This window comes from Struthio camelus, chromosome 4, assembly GCF_040807025.1.
Source record: "Struthio camelus isolate bStrCam1 chromosome 4, bStrCam1.hap1, whole genome shotgun sequence".
NCBI lineage: Eukaryota > Metazoa > Chordata > Aves > Struthioniformes > Struthionidae > Struthio > Struthio camelus.
Window position 1 is genome coordinate 83963597 of NC_090945.1, and position 27195 is coordinate 83990791.

The following is a 27195-nucleotide window of genomic DNA, read 5'->3' on the forward strand; positions in this document are numbered from 1 at the left end:
GGGGCAATGCCTGCCCGGGAAATCCCGGCAGGTCTTTGACGTGAGACACATTGTGGTGAGACAGAGCCACCGGGGCATGCTCAGGAGCTGATTTCTGAGTGTTCGGATACCCGACTGCTGGAAACCTTGGCTAATGGTTACTAATCACTTGCAGGCTTAGATGGGGAGCTGTAAGATCTATATTCATAACTTGGGGGGCTGAAATGCTTTTTGACGTGCTATGCTAGATCGATAAAAGGATGTCAGAGGTCTGATCGGAGAGGTGTACTGAGTAGCTGTGGTAGCATACTGGTGTTAAACGCAGTTTGACACGTTTCAACTTGCAGATGTTGTGTATCTGCATTGAGCAATAGGTGACAGGGAAGCTTGATTCAGGTGTGAGCAGTGAATCAATCAGTGCTGGATCATCCTGGGGTTGAACCTGCCTCCTCTTTGGACGGCTACGTTCACGTATCGCATCTGGTGTTTCGAAATAATCTCTTCGACTTATGTTCTGAAACCCGTGAGTTTAACTCGATTGGGTCTCCACCCCGTCCACAGTGACCTTGCTCTGGGACTGCCAAAGCAGCTGGAACTTCTCCTGCATGCTGTCGAACTGCTGCGAGCTGTCGCACGGGGTCTGTGCTCGCATGCTTCCCCCTGCCGGGAGAAGTCGACTTGTGGAGGGTTCCCCAGAAGCCGATACCTGGCCATCCTCACTTGCCTTCCCTGGTTCTCTTCGGTATCTGTTCCTTGCGTGGTGCTTTGCGTTCCCGTGGGCCCACCTTTAGGTGGAACGCTGCTGTGCTTCGTTTGGTGGTCAGCCAGGTGGTGGAAAGAGCAGTCATCAGAAATGATGGGAGTGAGATGGCTTGCAAGTCATAATAGGCGGCTTTGGGGCTTTTCCGGAGTATTGCTTCCATTGGGAACACTGATAACAGCTGAAACTCAGTGATTTAGCTGCAGTGATGAGTTTCGCGGCGTTCCCAAGCCAACAAATGAATTCTTTCTCTCTCTCTCTGGGATTATATGGGGCTCATCGTTTGCTTTAGACCCAGCATTTTCAGAGTTAATATCTTTATTTACACTCTGGGAATCTCAAGCACTTTTCATTGCAAATGCAGCTGGCTGAGGGGTGATATTACTAACTTGCATAGATAAGTTACGTCATTGTACGTGTTAGAGAGCCTTCTGCATCTGAAGTCTGTTCCTGGCATCAGCGTGCGTTACAGCTAGCTAGGACTCCTATTAATCATAGCGATGGCTTGGGCCCCGTTGTGCATCTCTTACTTCACACTTTAGAAAGGCAATCTTGTCCTTCACGATCTTTCAGATAACTACTAAAGTGCTAATTGATGAGAGGTCTTGGCAAACCTGGAGGAGGCTTTCTGCTTTTACAAAAAGCAAGGAAGGACAAGTTTTTTAAAAAAAAAAAACAAAAAAAAACAAAAAACCTGTAGGCTAGTCTACTTAATAATCTAGGAAGATACTAGAACCAATTTGCAGTTTCCTGTTTTGCAGTAGAGAAATGGTAGGCGTGTGTCAGGCTATGAGCATAAGCTACAAAGTCTTAGAGGGTAGAAGAGTTTTCTGGGGAAAGCCCACTGTGGGCCTGCCCTGTTCGTACACTCTTCAGCCCCAGGATGGCTGTGCACTGTACAACTAAAATCGTTGCTTGTATGCCAAGGTTAAAAAAAATGTCATTCAGGAAGATGGTGAGGGCAGTACTTTATTGTATTCAGCACTGACTTGATCTGTAACTCCAGTCGTTCAGTTCTGGTTTTCCATGTCTACCACAATTAACACTGGCCATAGCCTGCTTTGCCGCTATAGAAGACTGCGCTACGCATGCCTTGCAGACCCAGCTCGTTTGGGGCAGCCCCTAAAAAAAGGTAGGAGAAGAAATGGGAGTAGAGGGAGAAGTGACTTGTCCTCGGTGGTGTCCTAGTGGAAGAAAAGCTTTAAAAAAAAAAAAAAAAAAAAGCATCCCAGGTCTGGCTCCTGGGTGGCAAGCCAGCATGCGTAACCATCTGAGTCTCCTGCGAGACAGGAGCCAGAGATAGGAAAGTAATGCTGTTATTACAAGCTTCTAAAAGGTAGCTCTCGAAATGCTCAAGTAAGTAAATCTTGCTGAATGAGTGGAGAAATATGAACAACAGGGCTTCCTTTACTTAAAAAAGGAGGAAAAAAAAAAGGGCATTTTAGTGGTTTAGAAAGATTCCAGCAATTTTTTGGGAAAGAGCAGCCTTCTGCTCCAGGCACTGCAAGCACGCAGCCCAGCAATATTCTGAACCTGAAGATTTTGAGGTGCCGTGTGTGTATATATAAATATATATATTCATATCTATTTATATTTCCTCATGATATCGGTGTAGGACGCGATGAAAAATTTCCTGCTGCATTACAGCAGTTTGAATAATTCTTTTATCATGTCAACAGATAATCATGTCCCGCTTCTGTTCCAGAAGTTAAGCTCATATGGATGTGTTTGAGAAGCCCGCAAATAAATATGTGCGCACATGGATATTTTCCACTGTTGCTTAACACTTGCTGTATCTATCGGACTTCTCTGTTTTGCAAACTGTGCCACTCTGAGGTACCAAACTTCCGCTGTAAAACTGTGGCCAAGCTTCAGATTACAGAGGTCAAGTTATTTTCTCAGGCTGTCTAGGAGTATGCAGGAGAGAAACAGTAAGACAGTCGTCGTGGTGAGCGTGGTTTTTCTTTGCAGTTTTGTGAGTAAAGCGTTATCACTTTCACGGTTCGGCTTCGCTCAGCAGCCTTTCAAAAACGCTTTTTATAGGGCGGTGGCCTCCAACAGCTTAATTTGTAGATCCCTAACCTTCTCTGTTATCTGCAGCTTTGGAGAAATCTTGTGTACGTAGACTGCTGTATAACGTGTGAGTTTGCATCTAAACAAATGAAATGCCCAAAAGGCCTTACTGCCCTTCTTAGGGAGGGGAGCTGAGGCGCGGGCTAACTGACATAAAAAGGCAGTTAAAGTGACTTGGAGGGTGACAAAACAGTGTCTCTTCCTCTATTAGTTGCTATTGAGGGGGTTGCTGCGAGCGGTTGTGTCTTTTGGTCAGGAACGTAGAGCGACTCTTAGGGGTGTAAAAATTACATGGAAGGGGCACGTTCACAAAGACTGCCAGTTCTTGATTCTCCTAAGAAAGGTGGTATTGGAAGTGTGAGCGCGCTATCGGAAATTGGTAATGAGCCTGCAAGGTAGTTGTCTTTTTGCCAGGATACTGCACGTTCTTGGAGGGGACGGACGTGCGTTTCTGTGACGTTCCTTATGTTGCCCTCTTCCTACAGGAACGTGAGAAAGAGAGAAATGAGGAAATGCAGAGAACTGCTTTAAAAGGACGTGACTGGCCCTGCCCGGAGCACCTGATGCCCGTCTCTTGCCCAACGCACCCGGGGCAGAAGGGGAGGAGGACACGGCAGGGCTCAGCAGGCTCGACAGCATGACCGTGTTTTGAGGAACAGCCGCGGTTGCTCTGCAGAGAGATTGCAGCGAGCTCCCCGGCGGTCCTTCCCTTCGAGCCCTCTCCCCCTTTCCCGAACCGTTTTATTCCCTGTCGTCTCTCTGCCCAGCAGAGAGGGGCTGGCATTTTAGGGTGAGCCTTTTAAGCTTGCTTATGCCGGTCGGTTATTACTTGGAGCAGTTGTGTTGAGACCCGATCTTGCCAAGCTCGGGCTCGATCCGCGCGCGTGTGGAGGGGGGCGGAGGGCGCTCAGCGTTTCACAGGGTTGGGGTCCCTCGGTCGCCGCGTGGCGGAAGGCCGGCAGTCAGTAGGAAATTCGCAGCTCTTTGCTGCAGGCTTCGCTGAACTTTAAAGAAGCCGTTCACCCATCTGCAAGGCTCGTTTCTGCTAATCAATCATTTCTGGAAAAAGGCTCAGTCGAATGTGTGCGAGTAATTGTAGGCCTGATGCTGCCAGAATTTACAACCTGCCGCCGCTGAGTAATTGCGCGGCATCAGAAGCGTCCTCATTAGGGTGTCTGAAAACATCCATTTTCATTTCCTCTCCAAACCAGCTGGAGCACAGCCAAAAAGACCCCCCCCCGCCCCAGGCAAAACCCCTTTCAAACTTTAAGACCGAGAAGCTAAATCCTTACTCTGAAAACCATGCTTACTTGGTGAATAGAGGACAAGGAAGCGCGTGCGCGGGAGAGCTGGAGACTCGGGGTCGGAGGGAAGAGTTTCAGAGACGAGGGAGGGCTTTAACGTAAGCCGAGCAGGTTGTGCTTATGGCCAGCTGAACCCAAGGCGATAATGAAACTTTGGGCCAGAGTCCACGGGCAGCGAAGCAGTTTTAACAGTGGCAGGAAAACTGAACTCTTTAGCCGCCGAACCTAGGAATTTACCTGTCTGCTGGTTTTTGTAGTGCAAGATCATGAAGCTCTTAGTGTTTTTTCTTTCTTTTTTTTTTCTAATGCAGCAAGGGGCTTTGCAGGTGCTCGGTACTCGCTCCGTTTTTTTTGTTATGGATTATTTGGAGCGATTTTTTTTTTTTTTTTCCCAAAGAGTGGATTTAGCGCCTGTGCAAGTCGCCAGTGCGTGGGGGTGGGGGGGCTTTGGAGATTAGGGGATTTAGTTGCCATGGAAAGATGTGGCACAGCTAGCGACGGCGCAAGGTTTCCCTTCGTCCCGCGGCAGCCAGCTCAGCCACGCGGCCGGATCCTGCAAGCAGAGGGTCGCCTGCTCTCCCGGGCCTGGCGTGTCCTCGGCAAGGCAACGCCGTCTGCCAAGGGTGGCTTTGCGGTCGTGGCCTCGTTAGAGGCAACCGGTCCCTGAACGCGCTAGCAGCCTTCGGGCGACGGGGGAAACGAAAAGACCGAACCTGTGGTTTCATCTCTTACGAAACTACAAGCGAGATTGCGCCGAGGTGGGCCGGGAGCTCCAACGCCACCTCGGCTCCTGCCCCGCTCCACCGGAGGAGGGGAGAATAAAACGTGAATTCGGTTTGGGAGAGGATCTTGCGAAATCATTGTTTTGGGGGGCACTTCAGGACCGGTTCTCTAACACGGGTCGCCGTGCAGCTTTGCAGACAGTCGTTAGCACAGGCAGGAGGGTGTCGGGGTCTGCAGGCAGGTGTCCTTTTAAGCCACGATCGCTGCTGAACGCCTCTCAGACCGGCAAGTCATAGGCTTACGCTGTTTTGTTTCCCTTTTTTGTACTCGGCCACGAGCTTGCAAAGAACGGCGTGTCTCCGTTAGGACAATTAGTCAATTAGGAGCCCTCTGTACCATGTCGTGGCAAGCGGTTCCCTAGTTGGGGCCTGAACAGGGATTTTTCACTCTTTGCCGGCTGTTCACAGCGCCTGACAGGTCAAGAAGTGCTGAAGCAGAAGAGAGATTTAGGAAAAGCGAGTTCATCGAGTCCTTTCTGCCAAAATGCCATCCGTTGGCTTTGGGGGAGGTACTGCTGGCCGGCTGAGATGGCCTCTTTCTATTGGGGATTGGATTTTTCTTGCTCTGTTGCTGCTTCGTTAAGGCAACGCCGTTTCAGAAATGGAAGTGATTCACTAATGAAAAACACGGGCGTCATTCCAGCAGCCTGCTTGCAGGGATATATTGATTTTTTTTTTTTCTTTTTCCTCCCGTTTTGAGTCTAACGTGGAAAGGTCGTCTTGGGATCTCGCCACCCTGCTCGTTGGGGCAATGTCCGATCCCGTTGTTTAAGTGACGCTTTTCACGTTGCTTCTGTCGCTCACTTCGGCTGATTTTTGGCCCCGAGACGGTCGTTACGGGAAGTCCTCCCAGCCCCTTCTCCTCCAGCCCTGCCTGCCTATGGAGGGGGTCTTCCCCTGTGGCCCTCCACCGGAGTTTTAAAAACCATTTTCACAGAAACCCTGCGACTGGATCGGACTAAAGCTCCGATTGTCCATTCGCTTTAGTGACCTGCGCTGGCTGGAAATATCTTGGAAACCGAAGTAGCATTTCAGTAAACGCTCATGGACTGATTTTTCGTTAGGAGCAGTTTGTTCTTGGAGCTGCCGTGATTTTGATGCCGGGTGACTCGTGGTCAAATGTTGCCTATATTAAACCTTGCTTAAGAAATAGTGACCCCTGCCTACTGGCTAAAGTTAGGAAATCCGTCGGGGAGCCGTGATACGGGCTTACAGGGGCTTCCTCTTTTGCCTCTGACGCTGTTATATTAACGGGGGACATCTGTGGTGTTCCCCCCTCCGATGAACTAAGGGAGAACGGGCACTCGGTCCTGCCAGAAGTATTCCTGACAACTTTTCCTGAGCCCAAATGAAGCAAAAAAAAAAAAAAAAGGGGGGGGGCCCTATGTCTTTCACTGTGGACGGAGCCGAAACGACTGTTTCGTTTCTCGGGGCCGCGTATCACATCCTGTGCTCTGAGCGATGGGAACGGTGCTTGCCAAGGCACCAGGAAATGACTGGCTTTTCCAGCGCAGCCGTTGGCTCGGCGCTTCAGCTGACTTTACAGACTGTCCGCGAGGTGGTTGTGGGAAGTTTGTTGTTGGAAAGAACTTTTTTTTTTTTGCCTGTTACAGTAATTATTGCAGAAATTTTAAAGCGTTTCTAGAGCTTTATTGTAAATAACAGAACTGTCGGTGCACAGTTTTGCCTGAAGATTATTCTGCCGTTTAGGTGACGAATTGCAACTCATCTCCTTTGGGATGTTTTGACTTAATGCTTTAAGAGATTAGCCTCCCGAGCGAGTGCCTGATATTCGGAGTTCGATCCTTCATGTCCTTCTTGCAGGGCAGGGCAGTATAAAAGATAAAGCCTCCTTTGAATTCTGATCCTCTGAGCTGCCTGCAGCCTTAAATGCTTCTGCCTTTTTATCTCCCTGCTCCAGCATCTCTGATGGCAAGAATTTGCAGCCTGGCAAAGCCTCCGATACAGGGAACACGCACTTTAGACTGCAGCACCGTAAAAGATTTTTCTCCTGTCCTTTGATCCAAAGTACCAGATGCAATTTGCCACTGGGATGAAGGTTGGGCTGACGGCGTGCCAGGCCCAGCCTGTTTCCAGAACGTAAAACAGGCCGTGGTATTGTTTCATGCGAGGTGGAGGAGGTGTTTCTTCCAAGATCTTGTTGGAGCATAACAGGCTGCAGCCCCGTGCTAACATCGGAGGGCCTGCTTTGGTCTGCGTCCCGGCGCTGGGGTCGAAGGAGGCAAGAGGACTGAGGACCGCAGCCGATGCTGAGCTGTGCTTTGTGGGTTTGGCTGCTCGTGGGGCTCGCTTTCAACGGCGATTCTTTATAATGCATTTCTGTGCACTATGACAAGGGATTAGAGAATGGTTTTTTAAAGACAAGTGAACTTAATACTGGGGAAAGCGCCAAACTGGCGGTCGGGTGGAAGCCTTGCTGTGTAGGGGATTAAAGGGATGTACCATAAACGGTATGAACTTCCCTTATCCCACCCCTCAACTGTCCTGCAGCTCCTGGTCTGGAAGGAATCCAAGTTTGGCCACTGAGTTCATCCAGTTGTGGTGTTTTTAAGACAGTGTTTGCAGGAGAGCTAATGCCTTGAGAGGCAGCGTGGCCTGTATCGGCAGCCGCTCTCATGCGGTCTTGTTGTTCGGGCTTGGACTGCCAACTTCCGTTCTTGATGGAATGCCTCTCGGATAGTGATTCTCGTCAAACATACGAAGGTATTTGGTCTTCCCTGAATGAGGCTTGCTCTTCAGTAACCTGGCTGTACCTCTTCAGTACTCTTCAGTCAGTTCTTAAGCATACGTGACTGCCCAAATTTGTGTGGTCATTTGACACCTAATGACCCCATCAGCCTGTACTGTAGGATGTTGTATTAGGATCAACTCTGTCATTGCTCACGGTTTTACTTTTTGGAAGCTGAGACCTAATTTTACTTTTAAGTAGTCAAAACGTTGGATAAAATGCTCCAAAGCTTTCAAAAATTTTGGACTACGTTCTTCATTCAAACGTTCTCTACGTTGCTTCTATAAGGGCTCTGCCCTGCGATACTGGCTCAGAGCTGTGCCTGGGTTTCAGAGGCGTTTGAGTGCGCTTTTGGCTGGTGAGAAGTGAGGGAACGGGAGAAAACAGGGAAGTGGTGGTATGGGAGAAAGGAACTGAATAGGTGTGCAGTGCTTAAATCCGATTTTGCCAATGAAAGAGCCACTTGAGTTCAGTCCTGAGCTGAATTGGTCTGTCCTGTGCTGGGTCTCGCTCAGAAATTTGTGGCTTGTTGTTATCTCCTCCCTCGCTTTCCTCCAGTGCCAGACCCTTCCTTCTGCACCATGTCCGGGAAAGCCAAATCACAGTACCTTCTTGAACTCTGTGATTGCAAATGTGAGCGCTCAAGACACTGAGCTTGTACAGCTATACGTTTTGGAAACAACAAAAACGATAATTGCCAAAACGTTCTATTTCAGAGAGGTCTGCCGCTTATTTCTGCGGGATTTTCTTCCCTAATAGCGCAGCGGCATTGAATGCTTGAGAAGTTTGGCTTGCTTCGGTCTTTAGGCAGTATTTGGCTGCGTGCAGTATACCTCTGAGGCTTTGATCTAGTTCTTCATTCAGACGCCTTGCGAGGTCGTTCCTCTCATCGGCCCAAGCTGGAGCGACCAGGCCACATGTGTGAATACCGAGCAGCTAGACTGCAGCGTAGGTATAGGCCAGAGGTCTCCTTCATGGCCTGCGCCCCGGCAAGGGGTGGTAAGGACTGCCGAGCCCGGCACTACTGGGTCGCGCCAAAATCTAGCGGCAGATCATCCTGCGGTGTGAGAGGGAGATGCTGAGAAGCCGTTTCCATCTCCTAGCTGGGAGCTGCTCTTGGACTCTGCCTCCTCGTTGAATTCTTAATTACATATCTACTACCAAGAGTCAAAAGATGATCTTGGAAGAAGGTGTGTAACAGCTAGTTTGGCAGTGCCAGTGTTGCCCTTTCTTTCTTTCCTCATCCTCCTTCACTTTTAAGAACCCAGTCCAGAAATTGTCTCTGTTGGCAAAAATCACACCTATGTCAAGAGCTTGCCCATTTCATTCTTCCATTTGTAAGGATTTTTTCCTTAGCACCTTCAAGTACAAAAATGGCTATTTGTGAAGTCTTTCCTGACTTCAGGCAGAGGAGCTAAAACTCTAATGTTGCTCTTTCTGTGAGCTCTCTTCCCTGAACTTTCCTTCACTCAGCACCATACTCCCATCTATTGATGCCTGCCTTGTTTACTGGCTTTTTGTGCCCAGTGAGCGACTCATACGTCATACCGGGCTGCTTGCTGTCCCCAGGGAAAGGGGAGGTGTGTGATATAGAAGAATGAGGTTGCGCTTGCTGGAAAGTGCCACCTTTTGAAAAGCTCTCAGACTGACGTCTCTCGGAGAACAGGTATAATGCGTTTAGCAATACTGAGCGCTTCCCACGCGAGATGCTCCATCCAAAAGGGAATTGCTTATTACAAAGTGAGGGTCGTTCAGCTCACTTCACGTAACAGACAGCTGGAAAAGCAACACACTTTTTTGCTTTCTCTCTCTTTTTTTTTTTTTTTGTTCCCACTTTTCGGCATGCATTAGACCATGTCTGACAACAGGTAAGGCTATTCAGCTTGCTTAGTCTGTTGTCCCCCAACGCACGTACCTCCCGCCCATCCTGGTTGATGTTTCACAGGTTAGCAAGCTGAATTTGCTTGGTGGGCCTCTCGCAGAGCCCGGCAGGGCCCTGTGTGGGGCTGTGTGCTGGGGTCGGGGGAGATGGAGAAGTCTCCCCTGGTGGCAGTGACCTGCTTGATCCATTTGTCTTTAATGTCCAACTCGGAGGACCCCGAGCAAACCCAGAGCAGAACTGCTCCTGACTCTGAGGCTTGTGGCCCAACCACCTGATTTTCTATCCTTTTGCTGCGCTGACGTGAGAATGTGGAAAACAGATGTGACCCAGTGATACTATCTTGTTTAACTATCTCTGTCCAGATGTTTCCAGCTTGTAGTGCTAATTTCCACTTGCAGTTATCCAAGAGCTAAGTCTTGCAAGATGCTTATAGCCTTCGTGTCTGGAAAGAGGAGGCAAAGCTACCTTCAATTTTAGTCCTGTGCTCCACCTGGATGCTCAAACCTATATCTCTTAGCTCCATACGGGGCAAGACCTTCTGTATCCAAAGTGTCACGTACATATGCAGTCTTATGCTGAAGGAGGAGCAATAGAAGCTGTGAAAAGTGCTCCCCTGTTGAATAGAGGATAAAAGGCTGTTTGAGGACAAAAAAACAAAAAAGGTAGTTCAGTGCTTGGTAGGTGCTACGGGCAGCCTTTGACCCGCGGCCGCACGTAGAATGGCAAAGCCTTGTTACATCGCTTTCCCTTACTACCTTTTATTCTTTCACCAGCATCTTAAAAATCTCCTTCCTGTAGTGAAGATTACTCTTCTTTTTTTTTTTTTTTTTCTTGCTTCACTAACTGGACAAGAGGATTAAAAAGTGAGAGGAACAAGAATATTTTGAGTAGTGCGTGTTTCAGAGTAAGCGTTTTTTGAAGGCCTTGTCTCGTGTCCTTTTTGGAAGACAGCGTGAGCCCTTTTCTCTTAAGGGATGTCTTTCCCTAATGATTCCACGTGCTTTTCGGTTTTTTTGGCATGTGAACACCGAGCACCGAAGGGGCTGTATGAATTTTTCCTAACTCCGTTGGAAAAGCAAGTTGTTCTTTCAGCCTTTTGCAGCATCTGTACAGCAAGAGATGCTGCAGTCGGGCTTCAGCGATAATTGCGTTTTTAATGTGAAAGGCAGCGCTGAATCTAAAATCCTCATCCTTGACTGGCTCTGTGGGAACTAAAGGTATTTAAAAAAAAAAAAACAAACCCTTGACATTTAAAATTGGTCTGGGCAAAACATTAGGAAACAACATACTCTGGGGGACAAGATGATCTAATGCAGCTCTGACTTTAAAGAAACATGTTCCTGTGGAAACTTGTTGCTGTGCCTATTCCAAAGCCCTGGTTGATTCCCTGATTTCCCCCCCCCCCCCCCCAATTCTCAGTTTAGTCAGCAAGTTCTAGTTAAACTTCTGTTTTGCCTTTTATTTTGTATATGCATCTGAGCGAGCTCCGTTTTTAAGTCGTCAGCTTTCTTGCCAGAGGAATGACTCAGAATGCTACAGGCAATTTAATGTCCGTTTCCAGAGGAAGATCTCGGTTTGTCCGGGATCTTGACTCTCCTGTCCTAGATCCAGCTGCCTGTATTGGTTGTACTTCTCGGGATGGAGAGTTCTAGCTGTAGATACGTATTGCCTGAACTAATAGAGAAGTCTGGAGAGCAAATTTGTGCCGTATGATTTCACCGTCCCTGGCACGCTGTCCCTTTGACATGGGAGCCGCAACGTGTTAGGATCATCAGGGTAGCGAGCGCGATTTGCAAACAGAAAGAGAAGTTCTGTATCGCTTAATACTGTTGAATTTTTCGAGGTGTGGAGAATTGGGACTGGAGCTGGGCCAGAGCAAGCCGCCGAGGTCAGATGTCCCCGGAGCTGTGGGAAATCACGACTGGAATTTTGTGGCTTGGGCTGGGGATTCGGCTGCAGTTACAAATACTCCCCGAGCCTTTGTTTGGGCGCCCCCGGCTGCGGACGAAACTCCTAGGAAAAAGGCTTTTTAGTATGAAAAGAGGGAAGGGGATCTCGGCGTGACAGGTGGATGTGAGCATCTGAATTATCAGGGATTTTCCTTTAATAAAGGTCTCTGTATTCCCTGTTTGGCTTGGTCGAACACTGAGTTATTTTTTCTTGCATGTAATCCTAGGTGTGGCTTGGGCTTTCCCAATAGGATGTTACTTATTCAGTCCCATTCCTGTTCCCCGTGATACATAAAGAATATAATAAAGACTATACTTTCAAGTTTCTGATTCTTGCTTTTTTTCCCCCCTTTATTTCTTTTTTTTGGATGAGCAGGTGCCAATAGCAGAGCTACGCATGCGTTAAATAATACAGCAGAAGCTTATCTGGAATTGACTGTATCCCTCTCTCTGCCGCTGAAGGAGTTAACCTTGTTGAAAAACTTCAACTTTGGTGAAATCTACCCATACCGCTGAAACCTAGTTTGTCTTTTTCAGGTCAAAAAGATACAGCCATCTCTGACTTCTGTTGGTATTTGGGTTTTTTTAACTGGGGTAAATATGAGTCAGCCTGTCCTCAATTTAGCGCAAGTACAGTTGAAGCATCAGAACTATCGGCACCGTTTGACTACTGATTTCCTGTTGTTCTGGAGGCCTGTGAACGGCTGTGGAAAGTGTCCTTGCCTCTGGCCTAGAGCCTCTTCCCGTGTCGGTGTCTCCACTGTGCCGCGCTATGGAGAAGTAGCAAATGTGCCCTTCCAGGTTGGACCAGATTGGAAGGGGCAGGTCTTTCATTCCTTATGCCCTCTGCCTGAGGGACGCTAAGTTTCAAAACTTCTCAACGATTTAAAATTTCAGGAGAAATGCTTTTTAAAACGCAGCAAATGGGAAACGAAGATCTTCCCCCTCTTCTTCTTCCCTGGGTGGGGTGTGACAGGTACTTTATGTGAAATTTCCCTTTTTTCTGAGCTGACACGCATGCCTTTTCCACGGCATAGTTGGGTGGTGGCACGCTTGCTGAAATCGATGTGGTAAGCTGACTCCACAGCTCAGGCACTGACCTCTTTTTCCCTTTTGAGTTGTGGTGGTAACCTCATCTGGCTGTTGCAGATGCTCGACATGCTTCTCCATCTTCCACATCCTGCCGCTGACCTCTCGTGGAGTGATGGGCATGTTGCTTCCCCTCAGTTTTTTTTGCTCACCCCTTCCTTTTTCTGAAGCTTTTGGGACCAGGGCATGTGTTTGCGAGAGCATCTGGGTATTTCCTGTTGTTGGAGCTGAGGCCTCTGCAGTCCACAGTGCATGTTGCTGCTTATTGCCTCCAAAAGGAGGACCGGCGACATGCAAAGACTAAGACCTTGTCCAAACCTGAATTTGTAGTGTTGTAGCTCAAACTAATTGAGAGCGTTATGCCTAATCGCCCCACAAATATTTCTTTATAAGTCAGCATCTACGCTCTAGAACTTGAATTAAGCTGATTGCAAGGTCACGAAAAGCACAGCGGAATGAGAAATGTTAGCTTTTGAAGTTAGCTATCTAGAGGTCGCAGAGAACCGCGGATATCAAGAGTTATGGCAAATTCATATGGGGATATGACTATTTTGGGGAGGATATAGCCCTGATGTGTCTGGAGCATCCCTTGCATCCTGGATGTTCGTGTTATCTATGTATGGATGTTCACCCCTTCTTCATGTGAGAAGAGCATAAGGATGTGTGCTAATGCCATAGGAGAGGGCGTGTGGCCTGGTGCTCAAGGCATGTCTTTGGCTTGTCAGCATGCAGGAGTATCCGTATGGAAACGGGTGCTGGTGGATATGGGAAACGTCTCGAGGGAAGTCAAAGCAGATGGAGCATGCAGACTAAACCAGCCCATCTAGTTTAGGCTTTATTAATTAGACGTATTCTCCTTCCCTTTTCTCTTTTCAAACCAGTTCTTCTGCTTCTCTGCCCACAGAGCGCTAATGAGGAGTACAGTTTGAACCTTTAGGACTTGTACGGCAAAGCTTGTTTGTATTGGCGCACTTTAACGCTTAAAAACTTTGGGGTGAGAACTCAGCGAAGGTTTGAGAGCTGTGGGTATCGTGTGACTTTAACTTGTGGAATTTCCAAATTTTGGATTTGATGGCGCTTTTCTGCAGCGCGTTCTCACCCCGCGTGCTGTCAGATTCGTGGTTGTAAACGTACTCGCACAACGCGGTGTTCAGCTGTGCTACTTCTTGCCGTAGGATGCTGTGATTGCCCAAATTTACGTGGATCCACAAAGTGACTGGATAAACTAACGGGGAGGAAAGAAGCGTATAGACTCTTCCTTTTTCCGACTGGGTGTCCTTGCTGGAGCCTGGGAAGCATTGCGGGGAGAAATGGTACGTCCTCGTGCTGGGCTTGCGTCGTTTGCTAGACTGTCGCTGTCAGACAGGTACCCAGTTAAATGGGCCTTTGATCTGCTCTGTCATGATCCAGTCGCAGGCTTTAACTATGCACACCATAATTTTTCAGAGTTTACTGAAGGGCGGGGGGGGGGGACCGTTTTGGAGGATAAAGTGCTCAGCTGGGTGCCAGGAATCGGCATTTCCAAAGCTTTTCCCTTGGACCTGTATCCACCATCGTTTCCGGTTAGTATCTCCGTCCTAACTGACGGCGATGCTTATCTGCGGTGCTGAGAGCCAAGCGGCTCGTAAAACGTTTCAAGCGCGGCGTAATCACGTCTAAGGCGAGAGACGATAAAACCTCGTAAAGCCAACCTTTGCCGGAGTAACTGACTTTCAGGTGCATGAGTTTGTTTTGCAGTCCGTGCTTTCTCGAGTTAAAGTGGCCTTCCGTAGACGTGCTTGATGTTTAATGCACTTCCTGGGGAAACGCTCCGCAACTGAGTGAACTGCAGGGACTGCTTAAAGCTTAGCCGCCTGCGGGGTGGAAAATCTCAACTGCTTAGCAACTGTGTGACAAGAAAGATACGTTTGGAGCTGAACGAAGGATAGCAGAACCGAACGGCGGAGGTGGAACGGCTCCTTCTGATGCTGGCGTGAATATCTCCGTGATCGGTGGACACGGGAGGGGAGTATTAGCGAAGGACTTCCTTGCGCTTGGACTTGGCCATGCTAGCCCTTTACAGAAGGAGGGGCAGATCCTTCTCCTGGCTGCGTCCTGGCTTTCCCCTGCACGTGCAGGCAGCATCTGTTATCGTGGAAGCCCTCTGCCCAGACTCGGCGTGTCTTTGTGCATGCACAGCATCTACCGTGGTAATAGGATGCTGGCGTCTTCCATCAGCAAGTTAATTGGGTCCCTAGGTGCGGTGATGTTTCCTGCCGCCGCATCCTTTCTCCAGCGCTACGACCACCTTGGGTACTGTGCTGCTGCTGCAGATATGTGATGCTTAGTTATCTGCTGTGCCTGAAGCCGGCGAAGGTTAAATCACAGCTCATCCTCTGGGGTTGCTTTCCTACTGGGGGTGGGTGCGTGCCGAGAGCGCTGCTGGAGTCGGTCTAATTGCAGCGTGTTTCCCGTGCTCGCTGTAAACATCGCCCGAGCTGGCCGTGTGTCACCCTGGGCAAGGGGACAGCAGTCCTGATCCTAGAAAGCAGCTCTGGCCGGCAGAGGAGCGGGCCCCGAAGCGAATATTTGCTGTGTCGTGGCACACGCTGACACACATCTCTTCTCTGTAGCTTTCCTTATCCATCCTATGCTCTTTTTCACACGTCAGTTAAATTTTACCCTTCACCGGAAACAATCTGGATCTTGTGCTTCATCCTCAACCCGTGTCAAACAAGCTTAATAATTCATTTAATAAATTTGCCTCTAACGTGATTTTGTAGGCTGACTTCTCAATCTGGAAGCGAGCTGCCCTGTTGCTGGGGGCGGGGGGGGAACCTCAGGAATACTTATCTTCAGCAGTCCAAAACTGTAGATAACATTGAGTCACTGCTGACAGCCTCAAAGCAAAACAGATGTTTGGTTTCTGGTGACTAAAATATTAAAGGTACAAGATGAGCAATGTGTGTCTGGTTTTAACTGAAGTATTTAATTCGCGGTTGGCAACTTAGACAAAGCATAAGATGCAGTGAAAAAATGGGTCTCTTCTCTGCTTTAGAATTGCCTGCGTGTTTTCATTAAAACTCCTTTCCAGTTTTTCCTTCTTTTCTTTTCTTTTCTTTTTTTTTTTTTTTAAATAGGTCTTTCCTGCTTGACTCACTTCTTGCTGTAATTGTAACCTTTAGCTCTGGATGGGAAGAGAGGTTTTTTGCAAGGCGTAAGAGCAGCAGTAAGGGCGAGTGAGCTTTTGCTGCTGCCTCTGGCATCCCACTGCTTGACAAGTCACTTGCCTAGGGATGTCTTCTGATCTGTGAAGCTGGGAATAGCTACACGGGTCTCAAAAGTAAGGAAACTGGGCTTAAAGATGGTGCATGCACCTGGCCTTACTTTGGAATTCATAATTAGCGGTAGGTCTGGGTTAATCCGAGTCTGATTCGAGTGTCAAACAGCAGAGCGGCTTTTGGGTGCGAGCAAATTTTGAAGACCTCCATTTGTATCATTTTAAAAACAGCAGCAACCTGTAATTGAAATTTAGAGCCTTAAATCAAAATTGCGATCCAGAGAACCTTTGCTCTTTGAGCAGCAAACGCCAGAAGCTGGTGGAGACACTTCCGGTTAGGTGTTAGGCTCCTGCTCCTTTGATCTCCTGCGGCAAAGCTGTAGCCTATCTCCAGGAGGTTCAAAGTGCACGTGCTGCATCCACCTTTTCCGCTCAAAGCCGAGTGCCCGTGCAACCAGAGCACTATTTATTGCAGCCGGAAGCAACAGCCCAAGGGGGAGTGTGGCTGCAGAGCCTTGTGGTCAGCGTGCTCAACTGGAACATAGATGAAAAGAGAGGAATTGGGTCCCAATCCCTCTTCTCAAGAATATATGTACTGTGAGTGTTCAGGGGGGTTAAGTGCAAGGAATAGCTAATATAAAATGCATTTTAAAAGTCCTAAGAAAGAGAACCGCAGCCTCCCTCTTAGATAAGTGCATTAATCAGTGGGTGGTTACCTTTCTCTATTGCATATTTTCTGGTGTAGCAACTTGCGTGTTTGGCTGCTTAGTGTCTTAACTTCAACAGAGAAGGGCAAAAAATACCTTATCCTTGAGTAATCTCTTCTCGCAGGCAAGTGGAAAGGGTATTTGAACCATTGGGGCAGGTGGCAACAGAAGCCAGGGCTCCATCTCGTTGGTCTGGCAGGATTTAGCTGCTCTTATTGGCAAGTTGCAGACAGTTCCCATTAACCAAAAGGCTTTTTGGATCCCTCTTCTGCTGTTGCCTCTCTGCGTACGCTGTCCCAGGAGCCTGCACGCTGAGCTCTTAATTCTTCCTCCCACTTAAGGGAAGAGGGACAGACGCTAAACCTTTCTGGCACCGTGTTTCACTTAATTCCTGCATTTCACTGGTCTTGACTGGACTCCTAAGGCTTTCTCTGCCAAAATCAAGAAGCTAAAAATTAAAATAATTATTACGGTGAGGGATGCAGTCAAAGAGGACGTCGACTTCCAAGTCTAAGTGTGATCTAGCAGCGCAGCAAGTTAGGTTTGATCTCATCTGGGACATGCTGATCTCCACGAGGTAATTTTGCCCTGGCTTCTCTGAGTGTAGCCGTGAGTAAGCCGTTTGGGCCGAGAGTAAATGGCAATTTCTTGCAGCGAGGATGGGCTTTGGAGACGTTGAACTGCAGATGCATTTGTTCACCATGCGTATAACTGATGGTCTCTCTGTGGCTTTTTCACTTGTCGCTCGGATGTTTGGTGATGAGTTTGCTTGTACTTTATTGGATTTCATAGCAACCTGTTAGGACTTTCCTTTCTTGCACGCGCTAAGAGCGTGCTGTTCCTCTGCGGTTTCCCATCACTGCAATAATCAGAGAGACGACTGAGTAGATACATGCAAAGTTTTCCAACTCTTTGAGTATTAGAAGTACAGGTAGAAGATAGGGAGGTCGAGGTCCCTCAGAGATGTGGGAAGGGGCTGGACCTTCTGTAGGGACGTGACTGTGTATGAATTCAGCTAGACTTTGAGCGGTGTGGCATTGTGCACATCTCGGGATGAGGTGAAAATGGCCGAATAATATTTTTTGACGTTTTGTTTCCTTATTCTGGGTGTTTTCTTTTGCTGGCTTCCTTCTTTCACCTTCCCAGATGTCTCCTCTGAGCAAACTTCCTTGATTTGTATTGTTCCACTTTGTTTTTCATTCTCCTTCTTGGATAAAATGCACTTTCTGTAGCTGCAGTTTCCTAGAGCACTATGAAATGCTTTTCCCCCCTGCACTGGATTTTGAAGTATTAGCTGCAAAGGAAAGGGGAGGGATATCCTAATTCAGATGTATTTCTTCCTTTACCTTGTGTGTCTTGAAAAAGTTACTAAAGTCACATACAAACGATGCTGATTTGTAGCTACCGTCTGTGAATGCAGGACCGGTTTTTAAACAAAACTGTTTCCGAATGGCATTTTTAGTGCATTTGTTATCTGTTCAGGGGAAAGAACAGAGCTCTGTACATCAATAGCAATAATCTGTCTCCCACAAATGGCAGTCTGTGCTCCCAACTACCACTAAAACCCAAACAAAACAAAGATTAATGCAAAGACAGGAAGCGTATTGGGTGTAATTGCTGGTAGAGCTTTGCCTTTTATGATTTTGGTTTCACCTAAAAAAGCAGCCGAGCAGCACTGCGGTTCGCTCGGGTGGATTTGGCCGGGCTCTCGCTTGACGTCTTTTGGCAGCTCTGTAAATTTTAAAACATCCTCCGTAACGGTCTGCCGGCCGCGCTAAATAAAACCGTTCTGCGAAGGGAAGGGGAGCGCCTGGCGCGCGGTAGCCTGCCCACAGCCCGCCTGGGGTACGTCCCGGTGGCGGACCTGCCCGAGGGCTCCTTTAGGTTGGCCTCGAGCTTCGTGGTCGCACCCGGCGGGGTGGCAGAGGAGGCCGGGGCGCTGCTGCGACCGAAGCTACTCGCCGCCTTTGGAGGTGGCGAGTTCAACCCCGGACCGTTGTCCAGCCAGAGGCGGTGAAGAAAAAAGTTGCCTTGGCTCTTCTGACGCGTTTCTCTTGTTCGCGTTGGTTTATCGACCCGCGCCTGGCACGTGGTTTACCGTCAGCTCTTTGGGGAGCTCAGGTCCAAGCGTACGAGAGGGGGGAGATCGGCAGCGGGAAGGAATAGTCCTTAATGGACCCACAGCCGTAATTGAGGGGAAAACCCTTCGGTTCCGGGTCCCAAGACCTGGTTTACGTGCCGGAAGGATAGTTTTCCCTTCTTTTTCCTCCCCGCGCTGTATCAGCTGGCCTGGCAGAAGTCGGCACTCGCCTGCGTGAGGGCGCTTACAGACCTCACGCACATCCGTGTCCCCACAGCTAGCCTTTCTTTCGTGGGTCTGTAACAACCGTCTGAGCATCCTCCTGCCTGCCGCTCTCCCGGGCTCCGGTGCCGCGGCTGCAGCAGCAAGCGGGGGCTGCGGCTGCCTTTTTGCAGGGACGTCTGTGCACAAAGAAGCAGGTCGCTATTTCCTTCCCTCCCCTTCTTTTTTTCCTTTTTTTAGGAGCCTTGGCAGAGGGAAAGCTCCTGTATCCCGCCCCTTCTCCGCGAGGGACAGCAGAGCTGGCAGACTCGCGCGGCCCTTTATCCTAAGGGAACGCTGAAATCTTAGGAAGCGCGAGACTTCTCGGCAGCAAGGAAAAAGATTAGGGCCCCGAGTGAGTTAGGAGTTAATTCATACCTGCCCTTCCTGACCAAGGGGGGGAAAAAAAAAATAAGAAAATAAAATCCCTTCATGCCCTTGGATCAGAATGGCTTTTATAACTGGATTTAATTAGGTTGAATGAGAGTTCATTCCTTCCCCCCGTCGCACAATAGCCGGGGCAGCTGCCTGGCTGCGCTCCGCGCGCACGCTCCGGTGGTGCGGGCTCCCCGGCTGGAGTTTTCGGTTGTCAGCGTTTCCATTATAAACTTTGTTTTTTGTTTTTTGGGGTTTTTTTTCTTTTTTTTCTTCCCTTCCCCCTGCTCCGCTTTAATGCAGGCAGGAAAAGAATTGCTACAGGGCCGAGACTCAGCCCAGGGCAGGGGGTCCAAGCTGCGGCTCCTGTTCCTACGATAGGGTTTTTGACGGGAATAATAAAAAGGGATTACTTTATGTTGCTGTGGGGCCAGAGGCCAGCGCTTTATACCGCAGGCAATCGCTCTGAAGTCGATGAGATTGTGAAGCATGTAAATCAGCACAGAATTCAACGTTTTCCTTCGAAAAGCAGGGGATGTTTTGTTTGACTTGCATATGAATTGCATGTGATGATAAGACCGATCTTCCTAATCAGAGTTGCTCCTTGCAGTCCCAGAGTCGCTCTTGCTAGCCTCTCATTTTAAATAATTGGGGGAAAAAAAACATCGCTTGCATGCAAAACAGCTGTGCAAGCCAGGAGGCTGCAAAGTGTCACTGAAGATGAGTCACGGGGAAGCGAGTCCTGTTGCGTTACAGCCTCACGGTACGAGTGGAGCAAGGAGACGGGCTTGTTTTCACCCTCTCGCTTTGAGGCGCTGCCACGTCCCTCTTCTACCGTTGGGATGTTGACAGGCAGAGAGGTAATTAGAGGGAGCCTGTTTCACTGCAGAGCGGGGCCGGGAACGTGCTCGGCCCTTAGCGAGGCTGGGTTATGCGTTGTGGGATGCGAAACCCAGGAGTAGGCGTCCGGGAACGCCGTCACATCACGAGGGTTAAGACGCTTGGGTGCTTCTTCCCTGCATCTGCAGAAGCTCTCTTCTGCCTCCAAGAACCTAATCAATCATCCTATTTAAATACAAATATAAAAGCTGCCATTGCAAGTTTTGACATCTTAGTGAGCTAACTCCAGCATCGCCCCAATGGGGAGACTGTCTAGGGGCCAGAGCAGGTGGCCAAGGGAATAGTTCATCTGTCTCTTCCCCCAGCTTGATAAAGCAGTTTTTCTTTCCTCCTTACTAACGTACCCATGCCTCCAGAAGAGCCACCCATCAGCTCTCCTTGAAGGTCTAATTGATACATCCCTGATTCTACCTGGGAGCAATCTTCTCAAGCTGAGCAGGGCTTTGAAGGCGCTTCCTCGGTGTCAGGTCTCAGGAAGGCTTTGTGCATTGGAAAGGTTCGCCCCCTGTTTTTCCGTCGGTGCTACTTGGCCTAGCAAAAGGGGTTACTTCTGCCTACCAACCTGGCCTTGTTGCAACAAGGCAAAATAGGTTCATGTTCAAGGTAGTGGTCTAGGATTTGAATGCGAGATAACTGTAGGCCAAGTGAGTTTCGTTCCTCGTGGTCCTCTCTGTGAAACAGCAGTCGTTTAGGACAATTTATTTTTGTTCGTTGGATTTTTTTCGAGTATATTTGCAGATTAGGCAGCCTTAGGCTGCTCCCCAAACAGTCTGAACTATGATCTTTGTTTTTTCTGCTGTGCTTTCCATGCGTTTTGCAGGTTGGTGTACCTCCAAGTATACTTGTAGGTTCAGACTTTACTTGGCAAATTTTCTTTATATAGAGACCATGTTAGCGCGTTGGATGACTATTAGATGAGACAGTACAGTCATCCACAAAAAATGTTCAAGTAGTTGGGACAATAAAAAGACTGCTCAAAATGACTGGTCTATGTAAGATGACTTGCTCATCTTGGCACAAGCCATTACCTGGGTGTTTCTGTCTTACAGGGCGCATCGAGACTAATCATCAGCCTTAATAAGGATTGATTGTGGACTACTTGTTGTCATCGTCCTGGTTTGATATTAATCGGAAAAGCCTTGACCGTCGCGTTGGGGAAGTGAAAAGTTGAACGAGCGTCCCTTTTAAGGTACAGTAGAAACGTTAATGAGGTGTTTTGGGTATGAAACAAGTGCTGCTGCAGCCTGTGTGGGAGAGCATCAGCCTTCAGAGAGGCCGAATTTACAACTTTTTCATCGATTCGCATGTCTCAGCCTTGCATCTACATGGTGAAACCTGCGCTCCATTCTTCCCTGCGTTTGATCTTAAGGAGCGTAGTCGTCTTAGAGTTCGGGGGAGGGTTCCTATGTTTTGATGCAAAACTTCATGAATCCAATATTTTCTCTTTCTTAAGTTGAAATAGAAATGGATCTGTCGTCCCTGAAATTCTTAATTCGTGTGGTGTGAGATATACAAAGTTTTGGTGTTAACACTTGCACTATTTTTTTTCTCGTTGGTAACACAAAACAGTATTGGGCTGAAATCCACTGATCTCTGTTATATACTCATCTGTACCGAGGTAACAATTAGTATGTTTATTAAGGAGGGGGGAAAGCAAAAACGTGTTATCTTTTTGTGGCATGGAAGGTTACGAAGGAAGAAGGAAGCTTATGGAGTAAGTACTGATGTTATTTAGTACGTTAACGAGTTAAAAAAAAACAACATCCAGCAGGGAGTTTGCAGGAGTTTGTCCTGGTTTCAGTTCTTCCCTTGGTCTGCCTTGGGGAAAAGCTTGCGGAGCGCTTTTAAAAGAAATGTTCCTGAAAGATTTCTTGTCTTCTATTTTATAGAAAGCATTCCAACCAAAATGGGTTTGCTACTAGGACTGTATTGTTAGCGTAGCAAAATGAGACGTATGTGTGTGAAACCTGGTGATTTTTATAGGCAGGGTTTGTTTAAAGCATTTTTTGGTTGCTGTGGCTTTCAGGTATGCAGATTCACCCTGTCTGCAGATGAAGTATGTACGTGTGGTTTGATATTTCCTTAAAACTTTCGCCTAGGTTCCTGTTGACACTGCAGGCTTCATAAATTTGATCAATTCATGGTTTCATATAAAAATTCTTTGAACTGTTTTGCAAACGTAGTGTGCTACCTCTGCTCCCAACTGAAGTGACTCGTAACTTTGATGCAAGCCTTCCATGACTAAATGCTTCCCCTTTCAATTTTGTGTTACTTAACAATGTGTTCCAGACGTATTAGTTTGTGGGCGTATATGCATATTTAGGTATTTTACCGACCTGAATTCGGTACTGGGCTTTTGCTGCATCTGTTTTTATTACAGCGCGTTTGTCTCCCTTTTTGACTTTGATGGAAGAACTCCTATTGAGATCAATAGCTGAATAGTGCCGCTAGTTTACTGAGAAGTGGCCAACTGGTGACTTTTTCCTTGGTACGTATCTTCTCCATAGCTGATCCCAGAAGAGGATTAAATTTGTTGAGAGATGCAGAGGAATTTTTGCTTATGATGCACGCCATTAACTTTAATAGCCTACAAGTTGTTTTGATATTCAGTCTTCTGCTTGTATAAGAAAACCCTTTTTACGGAAGTAAGAAACTGAACGTGTTCAAATATCTGAAACTCAGAGCTACTACTGTCATCCAGCAAATATAAGGGACAAAGATACTAAGTGCAGTTGGGCAGTAGCTTTCCCCAAATGCGTGTGGTCTGGGTGAAGCACATCTACTGATGAGCAGGCTTGTCATTAAACAGTTTGCTCACAATTATTCATTAGTGCGGATCAGGGCTTCTTAGCAGTTCAGGAGTGAAAGTGGAAGATACGACAGCCAGCTGGAATCCCAAAGCAGCCTGTATCAGCAGGATATAGCTGAAATCATATGAAGAGAAACAGCCTCTACGCTGGTGCTTCGCTGTGGAAAGTGCAATCTGATTTTCCTGTCCAAAGTAAATAAATTGCTCATGCGGGAGTGGCTCGTCTCACATTGTGTAGCCAGATGTGGATCTGATGTTGACTGGATTTGAGGTAGGGTTCAGCGGTGAATAGTCCAACCCTCTGGATAAAATAGCAAGAAATACAGATCGGGTCACTGGCCTTGTGCTGTTGATTCAGGTACTGTGGACTGTCAAGCAGGACACGACACTGGGACACCAGCGGTGTCTGTTTACTTGTCTGGTAAATGCTCTGAGCCTTTCGGCTCTTGTGGGCTCTTGAAAAGCCGCTCGGCCCCAAATTCCTTTACTTCTCAAAAGCTGGGGTTATGAAATAGCCGCTACCAGTTGGAAGTGCTTTAGAACCTTTTTTTATGCGTTTAGGGGTTGTTTTCAAAGTGGTTCACTAACCACCACTTACTGATTCAGATTACAGATGCAAAGTGTTCAGGTTTGGATTATGCCGCAGAGAACTAATCCGTGAAGGTTACACAGAGCTATCCTCTTAGGTGTATCTCTAGCTTGCTGGGCTGTGTCCTCACCGATCACATCCACAAGTTGCTGTCCTCTTTTGTCAACCATTTCAGCAGGGTCCCACGTTTACTCTAGCTCAGACTAAGTATAGGACGTAACGCTGGCAAACTCAGGGGATTACACTTGCCGAATGCAGGTAAGTAGGTTCCAAAGCTTAGGTTTTAAACCTAGACTGTGTCCTGAAAGGCTCTGTACACGTACCCCTGGAAGCCTTGATGTTCTAGACACCTTCCCCCCCAAGGTCTGATAGCACCTTGTATAAGTAGAGATTTTGGTGGTCTGATCAGTTCCTAAAGTAACAAAGCTATTTTGCTAGGTTAGCATCCGTCAGGAATGACGTTCCTAACCTCCTGTCCTAAGCTGCTGTGACCCATCGCAACGGATTGCTGAGTGACCCCCATCAGAGAGGTGCGTTTCCCTGAGAGGCAAGTGATCCTATAGAGAGGAAAGAGTTTGGGGTTAAAAACTGCTGTGTGAAGAATGCAGCGCTAAATGTAATCCTTCTTTCAAAATTAGATTGGCAGGAGCAGGGCAAGTTTCAGATTCTTGAAAACGCACATCGGAACCTTCCTCCCAGAAACCAAGGAAAATTTAAATTGATCTCTCTGGGCTGGAAATGAGCTGTGCTTCCTGCTTGCAAACAAACAAACTAAAACTGGCTGAACCAAAAACGCTACATTCCTGGAGGAGAGAGGCTAAGGATGAGAAACAGACCCCACTAGCAAACGCTGCCACCTCTCCCGAACTACCTAATGGGAGTGTAAGTTCTTCTTTTTTAATGCGGGATGGTTAGACTTGCTCATTACTACCTGGTCTTCTAGCTGTGCCTCTCTCTGTGCCACCGCTGGTGGCAGGCTCAGGGCTTTGCTGTCTGTCCTGGTTTAGCCGGCTGGCTGGGAAGCTTAGTTTTGGCAAGCCACGACCGGCTTGTCCCAGGTTTTTTCCAATCCGGTTATTTCTGCGAGTCCAGCGACTTTGTAACGAGGATATAAGAGAAGGGTCGTAGATGATGTACAAAACTTGCTGTGAAAACGAGCATTGCTGAGAGCGTTGCTGCGTGCGGTCCTGTCTCTGCAGCCGGCGCTGCTGGGCTGTTCCCTCCCCTGGGCTCCTTCTCCCCGAGCCTTGGGCCGCCAGGCTTATGGAAACAGTTGAGTTTAGAGAAATCTACTGCATTGTTCAAAAACACTGTGGTATTTCAGTGTTATGCTAGCAGTAAAGGATGTGGCATGTAGGCATAGGAAATTGAGCTTTCGAAATCTGCTGAGGAGCCAAGGCTGTGTGCAGCGACTCGGCTCCCAGCGGCGAGGCAGAGGCTGACTTCCAGGCCCAGCGCCAGTAGAAGTTCCTCGGAAACTCCTTCCGCGTGTAGTGCGAGCAGCAAAGCTGTAGGTCTTGATCTGAACTCTAGATGATAAACCACTGAGGTTTTGGCAGGGCTGCGTGTTTGAATGCCTTGTTCTTGGCCTTTCTCGTTTGGTAGATAGGTGAACCCCTGACCGGGCTGGCTCAGAAGCTTCCGTCTAAGCTGCTGGCAAACTTCATTTTCCACTGAGAAGGAAAGAGGGAGGGGGGCTGGATTTTTTTGTTTAAGTATAAAGCCTCTCCTACTGTTTTGGATGGAATTTTCCAACCTTTTGGCTAAATCCGGTCTATTTGTCTGAATCAAATTGGTGCTGAACCTATCCTGTAGAGTTGTAAGAGAGAAGCAGTAGCACAGGTCACCTGCCTGTCTGTACCTCTTGTGACCCCCCCCCCCCGCCCCTAGTTTGAATAAAACAATTTTTTTCTAGCAAGTCTCTCATTTTGGATGGGAGGGGATAGGAAGGAATGGAAACGTAATCTCTAGCTAGATCTAGCGCTGACTTTTTCTTTTCCTTAAGTAGAAAACGGCAAGTGCTGCTGCAAGGGGAGGAACACCGATCATTTTTATTTGTCCTTAAGTTTTTCGTAAGTGTTCTCGATTTCCCTGTCACGTAGAGATTTAGAGGCCCACGACATATGGCAAGGCGGGGAAGGGAGCAGGGGGAACTCGCCTGCCGTAAATCACGGGACGTGAGTTATGTCTTGGGGCGTGTGATTGTGCAGACAGCAGCAACGTTTGGAGAGCTGCTTTCTGCCGCACCAGCAGCGGTGGGGGAACTTCAGAAAACTAAATTGAATATGGGCAGATCGGTGGCTGTAGCCTGGAGCGGCAACTGGTCTTGAGCCTGGGTGAGCCTTCTTTCGTTCATCTCTTTTCCATATGGGTGTCCCTATTGTTTCTCTGAATCCTGTCTTGCAGGTTTTCAGCAAACTTGAAAACTTGTTTGGAAAAGGGAAGAAAATCCCTTCCGTGCGGTTGGGTGCTTTGTGGGGGCCGTGTTGAGTCATGGGGCAGTTTGAGCTCTCGGTGCCTGTTCGTAGTTAGGTTGAACAATCCCTTGATTCGAGCTTGTCCTTATCAGAAAGATGCAGTGGGAGAAGAAACCTTTTTTCCGTAATGACTGTGAAGGATAAAAAGAAAACTTCTCAAAGGTTAGACTTCCTCTCTAAGTTTACCTCTCTGAGGAGGCCCCGAGAAAAGCAAACAGTTATATTGTGAAGCTGGTAACTCGGAACAAGTGCCTGCATGCACTGCCGTGCAAACCCGCACATACGTACGCACCCAGTCCTTACCCAGATAGCTCCAAACCTGAGAAAATGAAGATAAAATCAAAAGACAAGTGAAGTTAATTATGCTTTCAAGGCAACTGGAGATGAGTGAGAAGTGCTGGGTTGAAATGACGTGGGATTTTCTCTCCAGCCTTGCAGCGAGGCTTCTCCTTGCAGCCCTCCCGGTGCAGTTTCAGGCTGACCTTGAGGAGGAGAGTTGGGCTGTTGTGACTGTTTGCTATTGCTGGTTTCAGGTGATGACAGCTTTTGGGTTATGGATTACACAGGTATCACCGCCAAAATGCAGTTATCTTCCTCCCATTACAAGTTCTACTTTATTTCCCTTGGCTGTGTGCTAGATGCAACCTTTTACAGTGGAAGGAGCCTCGCCTTGCTCTGTAAACTGTACAGCACAAATTTGGATTCGATATAAAGGTTTGGCTTTAGATTAAAAAAGGAACCAAAAAACCCATTTTGAAATGCAGCTGAATCTTCTTGTTGTTCTTCTTCTACCTACGTATTTTCCGCTTTCCTTTCATCCTCACCAAAGTTTAACCTGCTTTTTTCTTCCTTTTTGGACAATACTGAGATTGTTAGCCTAACTTTGTGCATGCCTTAAGCACCTTTCACAAAAGCCATCAGATGAAGTCACACTCCAGAAATTCTTGGGTATCCCTTTGCTTTTTAAAGGAATAGGAATGTGACAAAGGTTCTTACAAATGTAAGCAATGTTAGACTCTCATAGCGGCCTACAGGTGAGGCTGTATGGAGTAACTGAATGAGACATTTGCAGTGATGGTTAAATGTCTTGCTTTCTGTTTTGTGAACTTGAGAAACAAGAACAGCGACCATACATTAACTCCAAAGTCTTCAGAAACCTAGCTATAGGAAA

At 47.8% G+C, this 27195-nt stretch overlaps 1 protein-coding gene across 15 annotated transcripts in view; it reads left to right on the plus strand.

Annotated features, from left to right (window-relative positions):
* PTPRA (protein tyrosine phosphatase receptor type A) overlaps nucleotides 1-27195 on the plus strand; it is a 130054-nt gene that overhangs the window by 10273 nt on the left and 92586 nt on the right. For 7 of the 15 annotated variants that reach the window (XM_068943770.1, XM_068943779.1, XM_068943769.1 and 4 more), the window contains exon 2: nucleotides 21199-21338. The exons of 2 other annotated variants lie outside the window; for them this stretch is intronic. The gene's annotated coding sequence lies outside the window, so the exon portion shown is untranslated. Of the gene's footprint in view, nucleotides 1-3297; nucleotides 3603-16276; nucleotides 16424-19080; nucleotides 19230-21198; nucleotides 21339-25840; nucleotides 25884-27195 lie in introns of those variants that run through there. 6 more of the 15 variants (XM_068943771.1, XM_068943780.1, XM_068943772.1 and 3 more) reach the window with 5 other exon arrangements.